The sequence below is a fragment of the Genypterus blacodes genome, unplaced genomic scaffold (assembly GCF_046128005.1).
Source record: "Genypterus blacodes isolate CSIRO-AG114 ecotype Tasmania unplaced genomic scaffold, CSIRO-AGI_Gbla_v1 ptg000008l_1, whole genome shotgun sequence".
In the NCBI taxonomy this organism is placed as follows: domain Eukaryota; kingdom Metazoa; phylum Chordata; class Actinopteri; order Ophidiiformes; family Ophidiidae; genus Genypterus; species Genypterus blacodes.
In genome coordinates, this window is record NW_027466822.1 from 1,588,043 (window position 1) to 1,601,668 (window position 13,626).

The 13,626-nt window shown below is 44.2% G+C and overlaps 23 non-coding genes across 23 annotated transcripts; all 23 read left to right on the plus strand.

Moving 5' to 3' along the window:
• The first annotated feature begins 145 nt into the window (after positions 1 to 145).
• Positions 146 to 217, plus strand: trnaq-cug (transfer RNA glutamine (anticodon CUG)). The gene has a single exon. It is a non-coding gene; the product is annotated as a tRNA-Gln (tRNA).
• Positions 218 to 1,094: 877 nt separating this feature from the next.
• trnaq-uug (transfer RNA glutamine (anticodon UUG)) lies at positions 1,095 to 1,166 on the plus strand. Its single transcript has one exon. It is a non-coding gene; the product is annotated as a tRNA-Gln (tRNA).
• A 1,735-nt stretch (positions 1,167 to 2,901) lies between these two features.
• Positions 2,902 to 2,973, plus strand: trnaq-uug (transfer RNA glutamine (anticodon UUG)). Its single transcript has one exon. It is a non-coding gene; the product is annotated as a tRNA-Gln (tRNA).
• A 579-nt stretch (positions 2,974 to 3,552) lies between these two features.
• Positions 3,553 to 3,624, plus strand: trnaq-cug (transfer RNA glutamine (anticodon CUG)). Its single transcript has one exon. It is a non-coding gene; the product is annotated as a tRNA-Gln (tRNA).
• Positions 3,625 to 3,753: 129 nt separating this feature from the next.
• Positions 3,754 to 3,825, plus strand: trnaq-cug (transfer RNA glutamine (anticodon CUG)). Its single transcript has one exon. It is a non-coding gene; the product is annotated as a tRNA-Gln (tRNA).
• An 877-nt stretch (positions 3,826 to 4,702) lies between these two features.
• trnaq-uug (transfer RNA glutamine (anticodon UUG)) lies at positions 4,703 to 4,774 on the plus strand. Its single transcript has one exon. It is a non-coding gene; the product is annotated as a tRNA-Gln (tRNA).
• Positions 4,775 to 5,353: 579 nt separating this feature from the next.
• On the plus strand, positions 5,354 to 5,425 carry trnaq-cug (transfer RNA glutamine (anticodon CUG)). The gene has a single exon. It is a non-coding gene; the product is annotated as a tRNA-Gln (tRNA).
• Positions 5,426 to 5,554: 129 nt separating this feature from the next.
• Positions 5,555 to 5,626, plus strand: trnaq-uug (transfer RNA glutamine (anticodon UUG)). The gene has a single exon. It is a non-coding gene; the product is annotated as a tRNA-Gln (tRNA).
• A 579-nt stretch (positions 5,627 to 6,205) lies between these two features.
• trnaq-cug (transfer RNA glutamine (anticodon CUG)) lies at positions 6,206 to 6,277 on the plus strand. The gene has a single exon. It is a non-coding gene; the product is annotated as a tRNA-Gln (tRNA).
• Positions 6,278 to 6,406: 129 nt separating this feature from the next.
• Positions 6,407 to 6,478, plus strand: trnaq-cug (transfer RNA glutamine (anticodon CUG)). Its single transcript has one exon. It is a non-coding gene; the product is annotated as a tRNA-Gln (tRNA).
• An 877-nt stretch (positions 6,479 to 7,355) lies between these two features.
• Positions 7,356 to 7,427, plus strand: trnaq-uug (transfer RNA glutamine (anticodon UUG)). Its single transcript has one exon. It is a non-coding gene; the product is annotated as a tRNA-Gln (tRNA).
• A 579-nt stretch (positions 7,428 to 8,006) lies between these two features.
• trnaq-cug (transfer RNA glutamine (anticodon CUG)) lies at positions 8,007 to 8,078 on the plus strand. Its single transcript has one exon. It is a non-coding gene; the product is annotated as a tRNA-Gln (tRNA).
• Positions 8,079 to 8,207: 129 nt separating this feature from the next.
• trnaq-uug (transfer RNA glutamine (anticodon UUG)) lies at positions 8,208 to 8,279 on the plus strand. Its single transcript has one exon. It is a non-coding gene; the product is annotated as a tRNA-Gln (tRNA).
• A 579-nt stretch (positions 8,280 to 8,858) lies between these two features.
• trnaq-cug (transfer RNA glutamine (anticodon CUG)) lies at positions 8,859 to 8,930 on the plus strand. Its single transcript has one exon. It is a non-coding gene; the product is annotated as a tRNA-Gln (tRNA).
• A 129-nt stretch (positions 8,931 to 9,059) lies between these two features.
• Positions 9,060 to 9,131, plus strand: trnaq-uug (transfer RNA glutamine (anticodon UUG)). Its single transcript has one exon. It is a non-coding gene; the product is annotated as a tRNA-Gln (tRNA).
• Positions 9,132 to 9,710: 579 nt separating this feature from the next.
• On the plus strand, positions 9,711 to 9,782 carry trnaq-cug (transfer RNA glutamine (anticodon CUG)). Its single transcript has one exon. It is a non-coding gene; the product is annotated as a tRNA-Gln (tRNA).
• A 129-nt stretch (positions 9,783 to 9,911) lies between these two features.
• trnaq-cug (transfer RNA glutamine (anticodon CUG)) lies at positions 9,912 to 9,983 on the plus strand. The gene has a single exon. It is a non-coding gene; the product is annotated as a tRNA-Gln (tRNA).
• Positions 9,984 to 10,860: 877 nt separating this feature from the next.
• trnaq-uug (transfer RNA glutamine (anticodon UUG)) lies at positions 10,861 to 10,932 on the plus strand. The gene has a single exon. It is a non-coding gene; the product is annotated as a tRNA-Gln (tRNA).
• Positions 10,933 to 11,511: 579 nt separating this feature from the next.
• Positions 11,512 to 11,583, plus strand: trnaq-cug (transfer RNA glutamine (anticodon CUG)). The gene has a single exon. It is a non-coding gene; the product is annotated as a tRNA-Gln (tRNA).
• Positions 11,584 to 11,710: 127 nt separating this feature from the next.
• Positions 11,711 to 11,782, plus strand: trnaq-uug (transfer RNA glutamine (anticodon UUG)). The gene has a single exon. It is a non-coding gene; the product is annotated as a tRNA-Gln (tRNA).
• Positions 11,783 to 12,361: 579 nt separating this feature from the next.
• Positions 12,362 to 12,433, plus strand: trnaq-cug (transfer RNA glutamine (anticodon CUG)). Its single transcript has one exon. It is a non-coding gene; the product is annotated as a tRNA-Gln (tRNA).
• A 129-nt stretch (positions 12,434 to 12,562) lies between these two features.
• trnaq-cug (transfer RNA glutamine (anticodon CUG)) lies at positions 12,563 to 12,634 on the plus strand. The gene has a single exon. It is a non-coding gene; the product is annotated as a tRNA-Gln (tRNA).
• Positions 12,635 to 13,511: 877 nt separating this feature from the next.
• On the plus strand, positions 13,512 to 13,583 carry trnaq-uug (transfer RNA glutamine (anticodon UUG)). Its single transcript has one exon. It is a non-coding gene; the product is annotated as a tRNA-Gln (tRNA).
• Positions 13,584 to 13,626: the final 43 nt, after the last annotated feature.

Sequence of the window (13,626 nt, forward strand, 5' to 3'; positions counted from 1 at the left end):
AATCTCGGTGGGACCTGTCCTATTCAGTCAGGTTTGTATTTGTCGAAATGTACTTGTTTACATTTTATGCCGATGACACACTACACTACCCTACTTAGCTAGCAACCGGTGTGTCATTCTACGTGGTTGCGAGGATGTGGATTGTGGTGCCATGGTGTAATGGTTAGCACTCTGGACTCTGAATCCAGCAATCCGAGTTCAAATCTCGGTGGGACCTCTTCATGTAAACAGGAGTGGCAGATGCCTTATGCCATTAGGAATCTCAATCTCTTCTTTCGTACCAAGACCAAAGACACAGAGCACAAACACCTGAAGAACTTACTTAAAGTTCGTGGATACCCTAACTGGTCCTTTGTCATAAGAACACCAGCACTGTGAGTGATGTAAAGAAGAAGAAACAACCCCCAAAAAATTGTCATTCCATATGCTTGAGGAGTATCTGAGAAGTCAGAAGGATTTTCAACCAACACCATATGCCTGTAGCTTTCAAACCCAGCAACACGCGGAGAGAGAAACTAGTCCAGCCAATAGATCCCACAAGAAGAGCAACCTGGTCTATCCAGTCCAAAGTAGTGAGGAATGCACAGACCTGTACAGCGGGGAAACCAAAACACTCCTGGCTTAAACAAATGCATCATTCAACACAGGAGGGCCAGCTCTTCAGGGCAAGACTCAGCAGTTCACCTATACTTGAGGGACAAGTGACACTCTTTTGAGGACAACAATGTGCACATCTTGGACAGGCAAGACAGATGGTTTAAAAGACGAGTGAAAGACGTAAAGCTAGAGAAACCATATTTGAACTGAGGAGGAGGTCTATGACAACAGTAAACACAAACATACAGTGCTGTTCTTCCATCCCTCCCCAGGAGACTTAACAATCATTCAGCCTCTAATGAACATTGTTACAGCAGAAAAAAGAACCACAGTGACTGTCATCTTCATCCAGACCTGGCTACAGGGGACTCTAATCACTCTAATCATGATCATTTCAACAACCAGGAGGACTAATCAGGAGTAACAACGATCCTGATTATGACTACTATGGTAGCCACTGGTGTGTGGTTGTATGAGGCTCCACACTTGTGGTACGTGGTTCCATGGTGTAATGGTCAGCACTCTGGACTTTGAATCCAGTGATCCGAGTTCAAATCTCGGTGGAACTGTTCTCATTGCCTCACTGTTATCTATGTAATCAACTCAATCAATTATCACAATCCTGCCTGGTAACAATATCACAATTTACAATGATGACAACCAAATACCAAAAGATCTTGATCACAGCACTGTAAAGATCCGCAAATATGTCAACATAGTAGCGATCTCCCAGGGCCTGTATGTGGTTCCAAACAGTATACATTGTGGCTCCATGGTGTAATGGGTAGCACTCTGAATCCAGCGATCAGGGGTTCAGGTCTCGGTGGAATCCTATTAAGTCAGGGTTGTATTTGTAGAAATGTACTTGTTTACATTTTATGCCGATGACACCCTACACTACCCTACTTAGCTAGCAACCGGTGTGTCATACTATGTGGTTGCAAGCATGTGGAATGTGGTGCCATGGTGTAATGGTTAGCTTTGGACTCTGAATCCAGCGATCAGAGTTCAAATCTCAGTGGGACCTGTCCTATTCAGTCAGGTTTGTATTTGTCGAAATGTACTTGTTCACATTTTATGCCGATGACACCCTAGACTACCCTACTTAGCTAGCAACCGGTGTGTCATTCTATGTGGTTGCAAGCATGTGGAATGTGGTGCCATGGTGTTATGGTTAGCTTTGGACTCTGAATCCAGCGATCCGAGTTCAAATCTCGGTGGGACCTGTCCTATTCAGTCAGGTTTGTATTTGTCGAAATGTACTTGTTTACATTTTATGCCGATGACACACTACACTACCCTACTTAGCTAGCAACCGGTGTGTCATTCTACGTGGTTGCGAGAATGTGGATTTTGGTGCCATGGTGTAATGGTTAGCACTCTGGACTCTGAATCCAGCGATCCCAGTTCAAATCTCGGTGGGACCTCTTCATGTAAACAGGAGTGGCAGATGCCTTATGCCATTAGGAATCTCAATCTCTTCTTTCGTACCAAGACCAAAGACACAGAGCACAAACACCTGAAGAACTTACTTAAAGTTCGTGGATACCCTAACTGGTCCTTTGTCATAAGAACACCAGCACTGTGAGTGATGTAAAGAAGAAGAAACAACCCCCAAAAAATTGTCATTCCATATGCTTGAGGAGTATCTGAGAAGTCAGAAGGATTTTCAACCAACACCATATGCCTGTAGCTTTCAAACCCAGCAACACGCGGAGAGAGAAACTAGTCCAGCCAATAGATCCCACAAGAAGAGCAACCTGGTCTATCCAGTCCAAAGTAGTGAGGAATGCACAGACCTGTACAGCGGGGAAACCAAAACACTCCTGGCTTAAACAAATGCATCATTCAACACAGGAGGGCCAGCTCTTCAGGGCAAGACTCAGCAGTTCACCTATACTTGAGGGACAAGTGACACTCTTTTGAGGACAACAATGTGCACATCTTGGACAGGCAAGACAGATGGTTTAAAAGACGAGTGAAAGACGTAAAGCTAGAGAAACCATATTTGAACTGAGGAGGAGGTCTATGACAACAGTAAACACAAACATACAGTGCTGTTCTTCCATCCCTCCCCAGGAGACTTAACAATCATTCAGCCTCTAATGAACATTGTTACAGCAGAAAAAAGAACCACAGTGACTGTCATCTTCATCCAGACCTGGCTACAGGGGACTCTAATCACTCTAATCATGATCATTTCAACAACCAGGAGGACTAATCAGGAGTAACAACGATCCTGATTATGACTACTATGGTAGCCACTGGTGTGTGGTTGTATGAGGCTCCACACTTGTGGTACGTGGTTCCATGGTGTAATGGTCAGCACTCTGGACTTTGAATCCAGTGATCCGAGTTCAAATCTCGGTGGAACTGTTCTCATTGCCTCACTGTTATCTATGTAATCAACTCAATCAATTATCACAATTCTGCCTGGTAACATTATTACAATGATGACAACCAAATACCAAAAGATCTTGATCACAGCCCTGTAAAGATCCGCAAATATGTCAATATAGTAGCAATCTCCCAGGGCCTGTATGTGGTTCCAAACAGTATACATTGTGGCTCCATGGTGTAATGGTTAGCACTCTGAATCCAGCGATCAGGGGTTCAGGTCTCGGTGGAATCCTATTAAGTCAGGGTTGATTTGTAGAAATGTACTTGTTTACATTTTATGCCGATGACACCCTACACTACCCTACTTAGCTAGCAACCGGTGTGTCATACTATGTGGTTGCAAGCATGTGGAATGTGGTGCCATGGTGTAATGGTTAGCTTTGGACTCTGAATCCAGCGATCAGAGTTCAAATCTCAGTGGGACCTGTCCTATTCAGTCAGGTTTGTATTTGTCGAAATGTACTTGTTCACATTTTATGCCGATGACACCCTAGACTACCCTACTTAGCTAGCAACCGGTGTGTCATACTATGTGGTTGCAAGCATGTGGAATGTGGTGCCATGGTGTAATGGTTAGCACTCTGGACTCTGAATCCAGCGATCCGAGTTCAAATCTCGGTGGGACCTGTCCTCTTTAGTCAGGGTTGTATTTGTCGAAATGTACTTGTTTACATTTTATGCCGATGACACACTACACTACCCTACTTAGCTAGCAACCGGTGTGTCATTCTACGTGGTTGCGAGCATGTGGAATGTGGTGCCATGGTGTAATGGTTAGCACTCTGGACTCTGAATCCAGCGATCCGAGTTCAAATCTCGGTGGGACCTCTTCATGTAAACAGGAGTGGCAGATGCCTTATGCCATTAGGAATCTCAATCTCTTCTTTCGTACCAAGACCAAAGACACAGAGCACAAACACCTGAAGAACTTACTTAAAATTTGTGGATACCCTAACTGGTCCTTTGTCATAAGAACACCAGCACTGTGAGTGATGTAAAGAAGAAGAAACAACCCCCAAAAAATTGTCATTCCATATGCTTGAGGAGTATCTGAGAAGTCAGAAGGATTTTCAACCAACACCATATGCCTGTAGCTTTCAAACCCAGCAACACGCGGAGAGAGAAACTAGTCCAGCCAATAGATCCCACAAGAAGAGCAACCTGGTCTATCCAGTCCAAAGTAGTGAGGAATGCACAGACCTGTACAGCGGGGAAACCAAAACACTCCTGGCTTAAACAAATGCATCATTCAACACAGGAGGGCCAGCTCTTCAGGGCAAGACTCAGCAGTTCACCTATACTTGAGGGACAAGTGACACTCTTTTGAGGACAACAATGTGCACATCTTGGACAGGCAAGACAGATGGTTTAAAAGACGAGTGAAAGACGTAAAGCTAGAGAAACCATATTTGAACTGAGGAGGAGGTCTATGACAACAGTAAACACAAACATACAGTGCTGTTTTTCCATCCCTCCCCAGGAGACTTAACAATCATTCAGCCTCTAATGAACATTGTTACAGCAGAAAAAAGAACCACAGTGACTGTCATCTTCATCCAGACCTGGCTACAGGGGACTCTAATCACTCTAATCATGATCATTTCAACAACCAGGAGGACTAATCAGGAGTAACAACGATCCTGATTATGACTACTATGGTAGCCACTGGTGTGTGGTTGTATGAGGCTCCACACTTGTGGTACGTGGTTCCATGGTGTAATGGTCAGCACTCTGGACTTTGAATCCAGTGATCCGAGTTCAAATCTCGGTGGAACTGTTCTCATTGCCTCACTGTTATCTATGTAATCAACTCAATCGATTATCACAATTCTGCCTGGTAACATTATTACAATGATGACAACCAAATACCAAAAGATCTTGATCACAGCCCTGTAAAGATCCGCAAATATGTCAATATAGTAGCGATCTCCCAGGGCCTGTATGTGGTTCCAAACAGTATACATTGTGGCTCCATGGTGTAATGGTTAGCACTCTGAATCCAGCGATCAGGGGTTCAGGTCTCGGTGGAATCCTATTAAGTCAGGGTTGATTTGTAGAAATGTACTTGTTTACATTTTATGCCGATGACACCCTACACTACCCTACTTAGCTAGCAACCGGTGTGTCATACTATGTGGTTGCAAGCATGTGGAATGTGGTGCCATGGTGTAATGGTTAGCTTTGGACTCTGAATCCAGCGATCAGAGTTCAAATCTCAGTGGGACCTGTCCTATTCAGTCAGGTTTGTATTTGTCGAAAAGTACTTGTTCACATTTTATGCCGATGACACCCTAGACTACCCTACTTAGCTAGCAACCGGTGTGTCATACTATGTGGTTGCAAGCATGTGGAATGTGGTGCCATGGTGTAATGGTTAGCACTCTGGACTCTGAATCCAGCGATCCGAGTTCAAATCTCGGTGGGACCTGTCCTCTTTAGTCAGGGTTGTATTTGTCGAAATGTACTTGTTTACATTTTATGCCGATGACACACTACACTACCCTACTTAGCTAGCAACCGGTGTGTCATTCTACGTGGTTGCGAGCATGTGGAATGTGGTGCCATGGTGTAATGGTCAGCACTCTGGACTTTGAATCCAGTGATCCGAGTTCAAATCTCGGTGGAACTGTTCTCATTGCCTCACTGTTATCTATGTAATCAACTCAATCAATTATCACAATTCTGCCTGGTAACATTATTACAATGATGACAACCAAATACCAAAAGATCTTGATCACAGCCCTGTAAAGATCCGCAAATATGTCAATATAGTAGCAATCTCCCAGGGCCTGTATGTGGTTCCAAACAGTATACATTGTGGCTCCATGGTGTAATGGTTAGCACTCTGAATCCAGCGATCAGGGGTTCAGGTCTCGGTGGAATCCTATTAAGTCAGGGTTGATTTGTAGAAATGTACTTGTTTACATTTTATGCCGATGACACCCTACACTACCCTACTTAGCTAGCAACCGGTGTGTCATACTATGTGGTTGCAAGCATGTGGAATGTGGTGCCATGGTGTAATGGTTAGCTTTGGACTCTGAATCCAGCGATCAGAGTTCAAATCTCAGTGGGACCTGTCCTATTCAGTCAGGTTTGTATTTGTCGAAATGTACTTGTTCACATTTTATGCCGATGACACCCTAGACTACCCTACTTAGCTAGCAACCGGTGTGTCATACTATGTGGTTGCAAGCATGTGGAATGTGGTGCCATGGTGTAATGGTTAGCACTCTGGACTCTGAATCCAGCGATCCGAGTTCAAATCTCGGTGGGACCTGTCCTCTTTAGTCAGGGTTGTATTTGTCGAAATGTACTTGTTTACATTTTATGCCGATGACACACTACACTACCCTACTTAGCTAGCAACCGGTGTGTCATTCTACGTGGTTGCGAGCATGTGGAATGTGGTGCCATGGTGTAATGGTTAGCACTCTGGACTCTGAATCCAGCGATCCGACTTCAAATCTCGGTGGGACCTCTTCATGTAAACAGGAGTGGCAGATGCCTTATGCCATTAGGAATCTCAATCTCTTCTTTCGTACCAAGACCAAAGACACAGAGCACAAACACCTGAAGAACTTACTTAAAGTTTGTGGATACCCTAACTGGTCCTTTGTCATAAGAACACCAGCACTGTGAGTGATGTAAAGAAGAAGAAACAACCCCCAAAAAATTGTCATTCCATATGCTTGAGGAGTATCTGAGAAGTCAGAAGGATTTTCAACCAACACCATATGCCTGTAGCTTTCAAACCCAGCAACACGCGGAGAGAGAAACTAGTCCAGCCAATAGATCCCACAAGAAGAGCAACCTGGTCTATCCAGTCCAAAGTAGTGAGGAATGCACAGACCTGTACAGCGGGGAAACCAAAACACTCCTGGCTTAAACAAATGCATCATTCAACACAGGAGGGCCAGCTCTTCAGGGCAAGACTCAGCAGTTCACCTATACTTGAGGGACAAGTGACACTCTTTTGAGGACAACAATGTGCACATCTTGGACAGGCAAGACAGATGGTTTAAAAGACGAGTGAAAGACGTAAAGCTAGAGAAACCATATTTGAACTGAGGAGGAGGTCTATGACAACAGTAAACACAAACATACAGTGCTGTTCTTCCATCCCTCCCCAGGAGACTTAACAATCATTCAGCCTCTAATGAACATTGTTACAGCAGAAAAAAGAACCACAGTGACTGTCATCTTCATCCAGACCTGGCTACAGGGGACTCTAATCACTCTAATCATGATCATTTCAACAACCAGGAGGACTAATCAGGAGTAACAACGATCCTGATTATGACTACTATGGTAGCCACTGGTGTGTGGTTGTATGAGGCTCCACACTTGTGGTACGTGGTTCCATGGTGTAATGGTCAGCACTCTGGACTTTGAATCCAGTGATCCGAGTTCAAATCTCGGTGGAACTGTTCTCATTGCCTCACTGTTATCTATGTAATCAACTCAATCAATTATCACAATTCTGCCTGGTAACATTATTACAATGATGACAACCAAATACCAAAAGATCTTGATCACAGCCCTGTAAAGATCCGCAAATATGTCAATATAGTAGCAATCTCCCAGGGCCTGTATGTGGTTCCAAACAGTATACATTGTGGCTCCATGGTGTAATGGTTAGCACTCTGAATCCAGCGATCAGGGGTTCAGGTCTCGGTGGAATCCTATTAAGTCAGGGTTGATTTGTAGAAATGTACTTGTTTACATTTTATGCCGATGACACCCTACACTACCCTACTTAGCTAGCAACCGGTGTGTCATACTATGTGGTTGCAAGCATGTGGAATGTGGTGCCATGGTGTAATGGTTAGCTTTGGACTCTGAATCCAGCGATCAGAGTTCAAATCTCAGTGGGACCTGTCCTATTCAGTCAGGTTTGTATTTGTCGAAATGTACTTGTTCACATTTTATGCCGATGACACCCTAGACTACCCTACTTAGCTAGCAACCGGTGTGTCATACTATGTGGTTGCAAGCATGTGGAATGTGGTGCCATGGTGTAATGGTTAGCACTCTGGACTCTGAATCCAGCGATCCGAGTTCAAATCTCGGTGGGACCTGTCCTCTTTAGTCAGGGTTGTATTTGTCGAAATGTACTTGTTTACATTTTATGCCGATGACACACTACACTACCCTACTTAGCTAGCAACCGGTGTGTCATTCTACGTGGTTGCGAGCATGTGAAATGTGGTGCCATGGTGTAATGGTCAGCACTCTGGACTTTGAATCCAGTGATCCGAGTTCAAATCTCGGTGGAACTGTTCTCATTGCCTCACTGTTATCTATGTAATCAACTCAATCAATTATCACAATTCTGCCTGGTAACATTATTACAATGATGACAACCAAATACCAAAAGATCTTGATCACAGCCCTGTAAAGATCCGCAAATATGTCAATATAGTAGCAATCTCCCAGGGCCTGTATGTGGTTCCAAACAGTATACATTGTGGCTCCATGGTGTAATGGTTAGCACTCTGAATCCAGCGATCAGGGGTTCAGGTCTCGGTGGAATCCTATTAAGTCAGGGTTGATTTGTAGAAATGTACTTGTTTACATTTTATGCCGATGACACCCTACACTACCCTACTTAGCTAGCAACCGGTGTGTCATACTATGTGGTTGCAAGCATGTGGAATGTGGTGCCATGGTGTAATGGTTAGCTTTGGACTCTGAATCCAGCGATCAGAGTTCAAATCTCAGTGGGACCTGTCCTATTCAGTCAGGTTTGTATTTGTCGAAATGTACTTGTTCACATTTTATGCCGATGACACCCTAGACTACCCTACTTAGCTAGCAACCGGTGTGTCATACTATGTGGTTGCAAGCATGTGGAATGTGGTGCCATGGTGTAATGGTTAGCACTCTGGACTCTGAATCCAGCGATCAGAGTTCAAATCTCGGTGGGACCTGTCCTCTTTAGTCAGGGTTGTATTTGTCGAAATGTACTTGTTTACATTTTATGCCGATGACACACTACACTACCCTACTTAGCTAGCAACCGGTGTGTCATTCTACGTGGTTGCGAGCATGTGAAATGTGGTGCCATGGTGTAATGGTCAGCACTCTGGACTTTGAATCCAGTGATCCGAGTTCAAATCTCGGTGGAACTGTTCTCATTGCCTCACTGTTATCTATGTAATCAACTCAATCAATTATCACAATTCTGCCTGGTAACATTATTACAATGATGACAACCAAATACCAAAAGATCTTGATCACAGCCCTGTAAAGATCCGCAAATATGTCAATATAGTAGCAATCTCCCAGGGCCTGTATGTGGTTCCAAACAGTATACATTGTGGCTCCATGGTGTAATGGTTAGCACTCTGAATCCAGCGATCAGGGGTTCAGGTCTCGGTGGAATCCTATTAAGTCAGGGTTGATTTGTAGAAATGTACTTGTTTACATTTTATGCCGATGACACCCTACACTACCCTACTTAGCTAGCAACCGGTGTGTCATACTATGTGGTTGCAAGCATGTGGAATGTGGTGCCATGGTGTAATGGTTAGCTTTGGACTCTGAATCCAGCGATCAGAGTTCAAATCTCAGTGGGACCTGTCCTATTCAGTCAGGTTTGTATTTGTCGAAATGTACTTGTTCACATTTTATGCCGATGACACCCTAGACTACCCTACTTAGCTAGCAACCGGTGTGTCATACTATGTGGTTGCAAGCATGTGGAATGTGGTGCCATGGTGTAATGGTTAGCACTCTGGACTCTGAATCCAGCGATCCGAGTTCAAATCTCGGTGGGACCTGTCCTCTTTAGTCAGGGTTGTATTTGTCGAAATGTACTTGTTTACATTTTATGCCGATGACACACTACACTACCCTACTTAGCTAGCAACCGGTGTGTCATTCTACGTGGTTGCGAGCATGTGGAATGTGGTGCCATGGTGTAATGGTTAGCACTCTGGACTCTGAATCCAGCGATCCGAGTTCAAATCTCGGTGGGACCTCTTCATGTAAACAGGAGTGGCAGATGCCTTATGCCATTAGGAATCTCAATCTCTTCTTTCGTACCAAGACCAAAGACACAGAGCACAAACACCTGAAGAACTTACTTAAAGTTTGTGGATACCCTAACTGGTCCTTTGTCATAAGAACACCAGCACTGTGAGTGATGTAAAGAAGAAGAAACAACCCCCAAAAAATTGTCATTCCATATGCTTGAGGAGTATCTGAGAAGTCAGAAGGATTTTCAACCAACACCATATGCCTGTAGCTTTCAAACCCAGCAACACGCGGAGAGAGAAACTAGTCCAGCCAATAGATCCCACAAGAAGAGCAACCTGGTCTATCCAGTCCAAAGTAGTGAGGAATGCACAGACCTGTACAGCGGGGAAACCAAAACACTCCTGGCTTAAACAAATGCATCATTCAACACAGGAGGGCCAGCTCTTCAGGGCAAGACTCAGCAGTTCACCTATACTTGAGGGACAAGTGACACTCTTTTGAGGACAACAATGTGCACATCTTGGACAGGCAAGACAGATGGTTTAAAAGACGAGTGAAAGACGTAAAGCTAGAGAAACCATATTTGAACTGAGGAGGAGGTCTATGACAACAGTAAACACAAACATACAGTGCTGTTCTTCCATCCCTCCCCAGGAGACTTAACAATCATTCAGCCTCTAATGAACATTGTTACAGCAGAAAAAAGAACCACAGTGACTGTCATCTTCATCCAGACCTGGCTACAGGGGACTCTAATCACTCTAATCATGATCATTTCAACAACCAGGAGGACTAATCAGGAGTAACAACGATCCTGATTATGACTACTATGGTAGCCACTGGTGTGTGGTTGTATGAGGCTCCACACTTGTGGTACGTGGTTCCATGGTGTAATGGTCAGCACTCTGGACTTTGAATCCAGTGATCCGAGTTCAAATCTCGGTGGAACTGTTCTCATTGCCTCACTGTTATCTATGTAATCAACTCAATCAATTATCACAATTCTGCCTGGTAACATTATTACAATGATGACAACCAAATACCAAAAGATCTTGATCACAGCCCTGTAAAGATCCGCAAATATGTCAATATAGTAGCAATCTCCCAGGGCCTGTATGTGGTTCCAAACAGTATACATTGTGGCTCCATGGTGTAATGGTTAGCACTCTGAATCCAGCGATCAGGGGTTCAGGTCTCGGTGGAATCCTATTAAGTCAGGGTTGATTTGTAGAAATGTACTTGTTTACATTTTATGCCGATGACACCCTACACTACCCTACTTAGCTAGCAACCGGTGTGTCATACTATGTGGTTGCAAGCATGTGGAATGTGGTGCCATGGTGTAATGGTTAGCTTTGGACTCTGAATCCAGCGATCAGAGTTCAAATCTCAGTGGGACCTGTCCTATTCAGTCAGGTTTGTATTTGTCGAAATGTACTTGTTCACATTTTATGCCGATGACACCCTAGACTACCCTACTTAGCTAGCAACCGGTGTGTCATACTATGTGGTTGCAAGCATGTGGAATGTGGTGCCATGGTGTAATGGTTAGCACTCTGGACTCTGAATCCAGCGATCCGAGTTCAAATCTCGGTGGGACCCTCTCTTTAGTCAGGGTTGTATTTGTCGAAATGTACTTGTTTACATTTTATGCCGATGACACACTACACTACCCTACTTAGCTAGCAACCGGTGTGTCATTCTACGTGGTTGCGAGCATGTGGAATGTGGTGCCATGGTGTAATGGTCAGCACTCTGGACTTTGAATCCAGTGATCCGAGTTCAAATCTCGGTGGAACTGTTCTCATTGCCTCACTGTTATCTATGTAATCAACTCAATCAATTATCACAATTCTGCCTGGTAACATTATTACAATGATGACAACCAAATACCAAAAGATCTTGATCACAGCCCTGTAAAGATCCGCAAATATGTCAATATAGTAGCAATCTCCCAGGGCCTGTATGTGGTTCCAAACAGTATACATTGTGGCTCCATGGTGTAATGGTTAGCACTCTGAATCCAGCGATCAGGGGTTCAGGTCTCGGTGGAATCCTATTAAGTCAGGGTTGATTTGTAGAAATGTACTTGTTTACATTTTATGCCGATGACACCCTACACTACCCTACTTAGCTAGCAACCGGTGTGTCATACTATGTGGTTGCAAGCATGTGGAATGTGGTGCCATGGTGTAATGGTTAGCTTTGGACTCTGAATCCAGCGATCAGAGTTCAAATCTCAGTGGGACCTGTCCTATTCAGTCAGGTTTGTATTTGTCGAAATGTACTTGTTCACATTTTATGCCGATGACACCCTAGACTACCCTACTTAGCTAGCAACCGGTGTGTCATACTATGTGGTTGCAAGCATGTGGAATGTGGTGCCATGGTGTAATGGTTAGCACTCTGGACTCTGAATCCAGCGATCCGAGTTCAAATCTCGGTGGGACCTGTCCTCTTTAGTCAGGGTTGTATTTGTCGAAATGTACTTGTTTACATTTTATGCCGATGACACACTACACTACCCTACTTAGCTAGCAACCGGTGTGTCATTCTACGTGGTTGCGAGCATGTGGAATGTGGTGCCATGGTGTAATGGTTAGCACTCTGGACTCTGAATCCAGCGATCCGAGTTCAAATCTCGGTGGGACCTCTTCATGTAAACAGGAGTGGCAGATGCCTTATGCCATTAGGAATCTCAATCTCTTCTTTCGTACCAAGACCAAAGACACAGAGCACAAACACCTGAAGAACTTACTTAAAGTTTGTGGATACCCTAACTGGTCCTTTGTCATAAGAACACCAGCACTGTGAGTGATGTAAAGAAGAAGAAACAACCCCCAAAAAATTGTCATTCCATATGCTTGAGGAGTATCTGAGAAGTCAGAAGGATTTTCAACCAACACCATATGCCTGTAGCTTTCAAACCCAGCAACACGCGGAGAGAGAAACTAGTCCAGCCAATAGATCCCACAAGAAGAGCAACCTGGTCTATCCAGTCCAAAGTAGTGAGGAATGCACAGACCTGTACAGCGGGGAAACCAAAACACTCCTGGCTTAAACAAATGCATCATTCAACACAGGAGGGCCAGCTCTTCAGGGCAAGACTCAGCAGTTCACCTATACTTGAGGGACAAGTGACACTCTTTTGAGGACAACAATGTGCACATCTTGGACAGGCAAGACAGATGGTTTAAAAGACGAGTGAAAGACGTAAAGCTAGAGAAACCATATTTGAACTGAGGAGGAGGTCTATGACAACAGTAAACACAAACATACAGTGCTGTTCTTCCATCCCTCCCCAGGAGACTTAACAATCATTCAGCCTCTAATGAACATTGTTACAGCAGAAAAAAGAACCACAGTGACTGTCATCTTCATCCAGACCTGGCTACAGGGGACTCTAATCACTCTAATCATGATCATTTCAACAACCAGGAGGACTAATCAGGAGTAACAACGATCCTGATTATGACTACTATGGTAGCCACTGGTGTGTGGTTGTATGAGGCTCCACACTTGTTGTACGTGGTTCCATGGTGTAATGGTCAGCACTCTGGACTTTGAATCCAGTGATCCGAGTTCAAATCTCGGTGGAACTGTTCTCATTGCCTCACTGTTATCTATGTAATCAACTCAATCGAT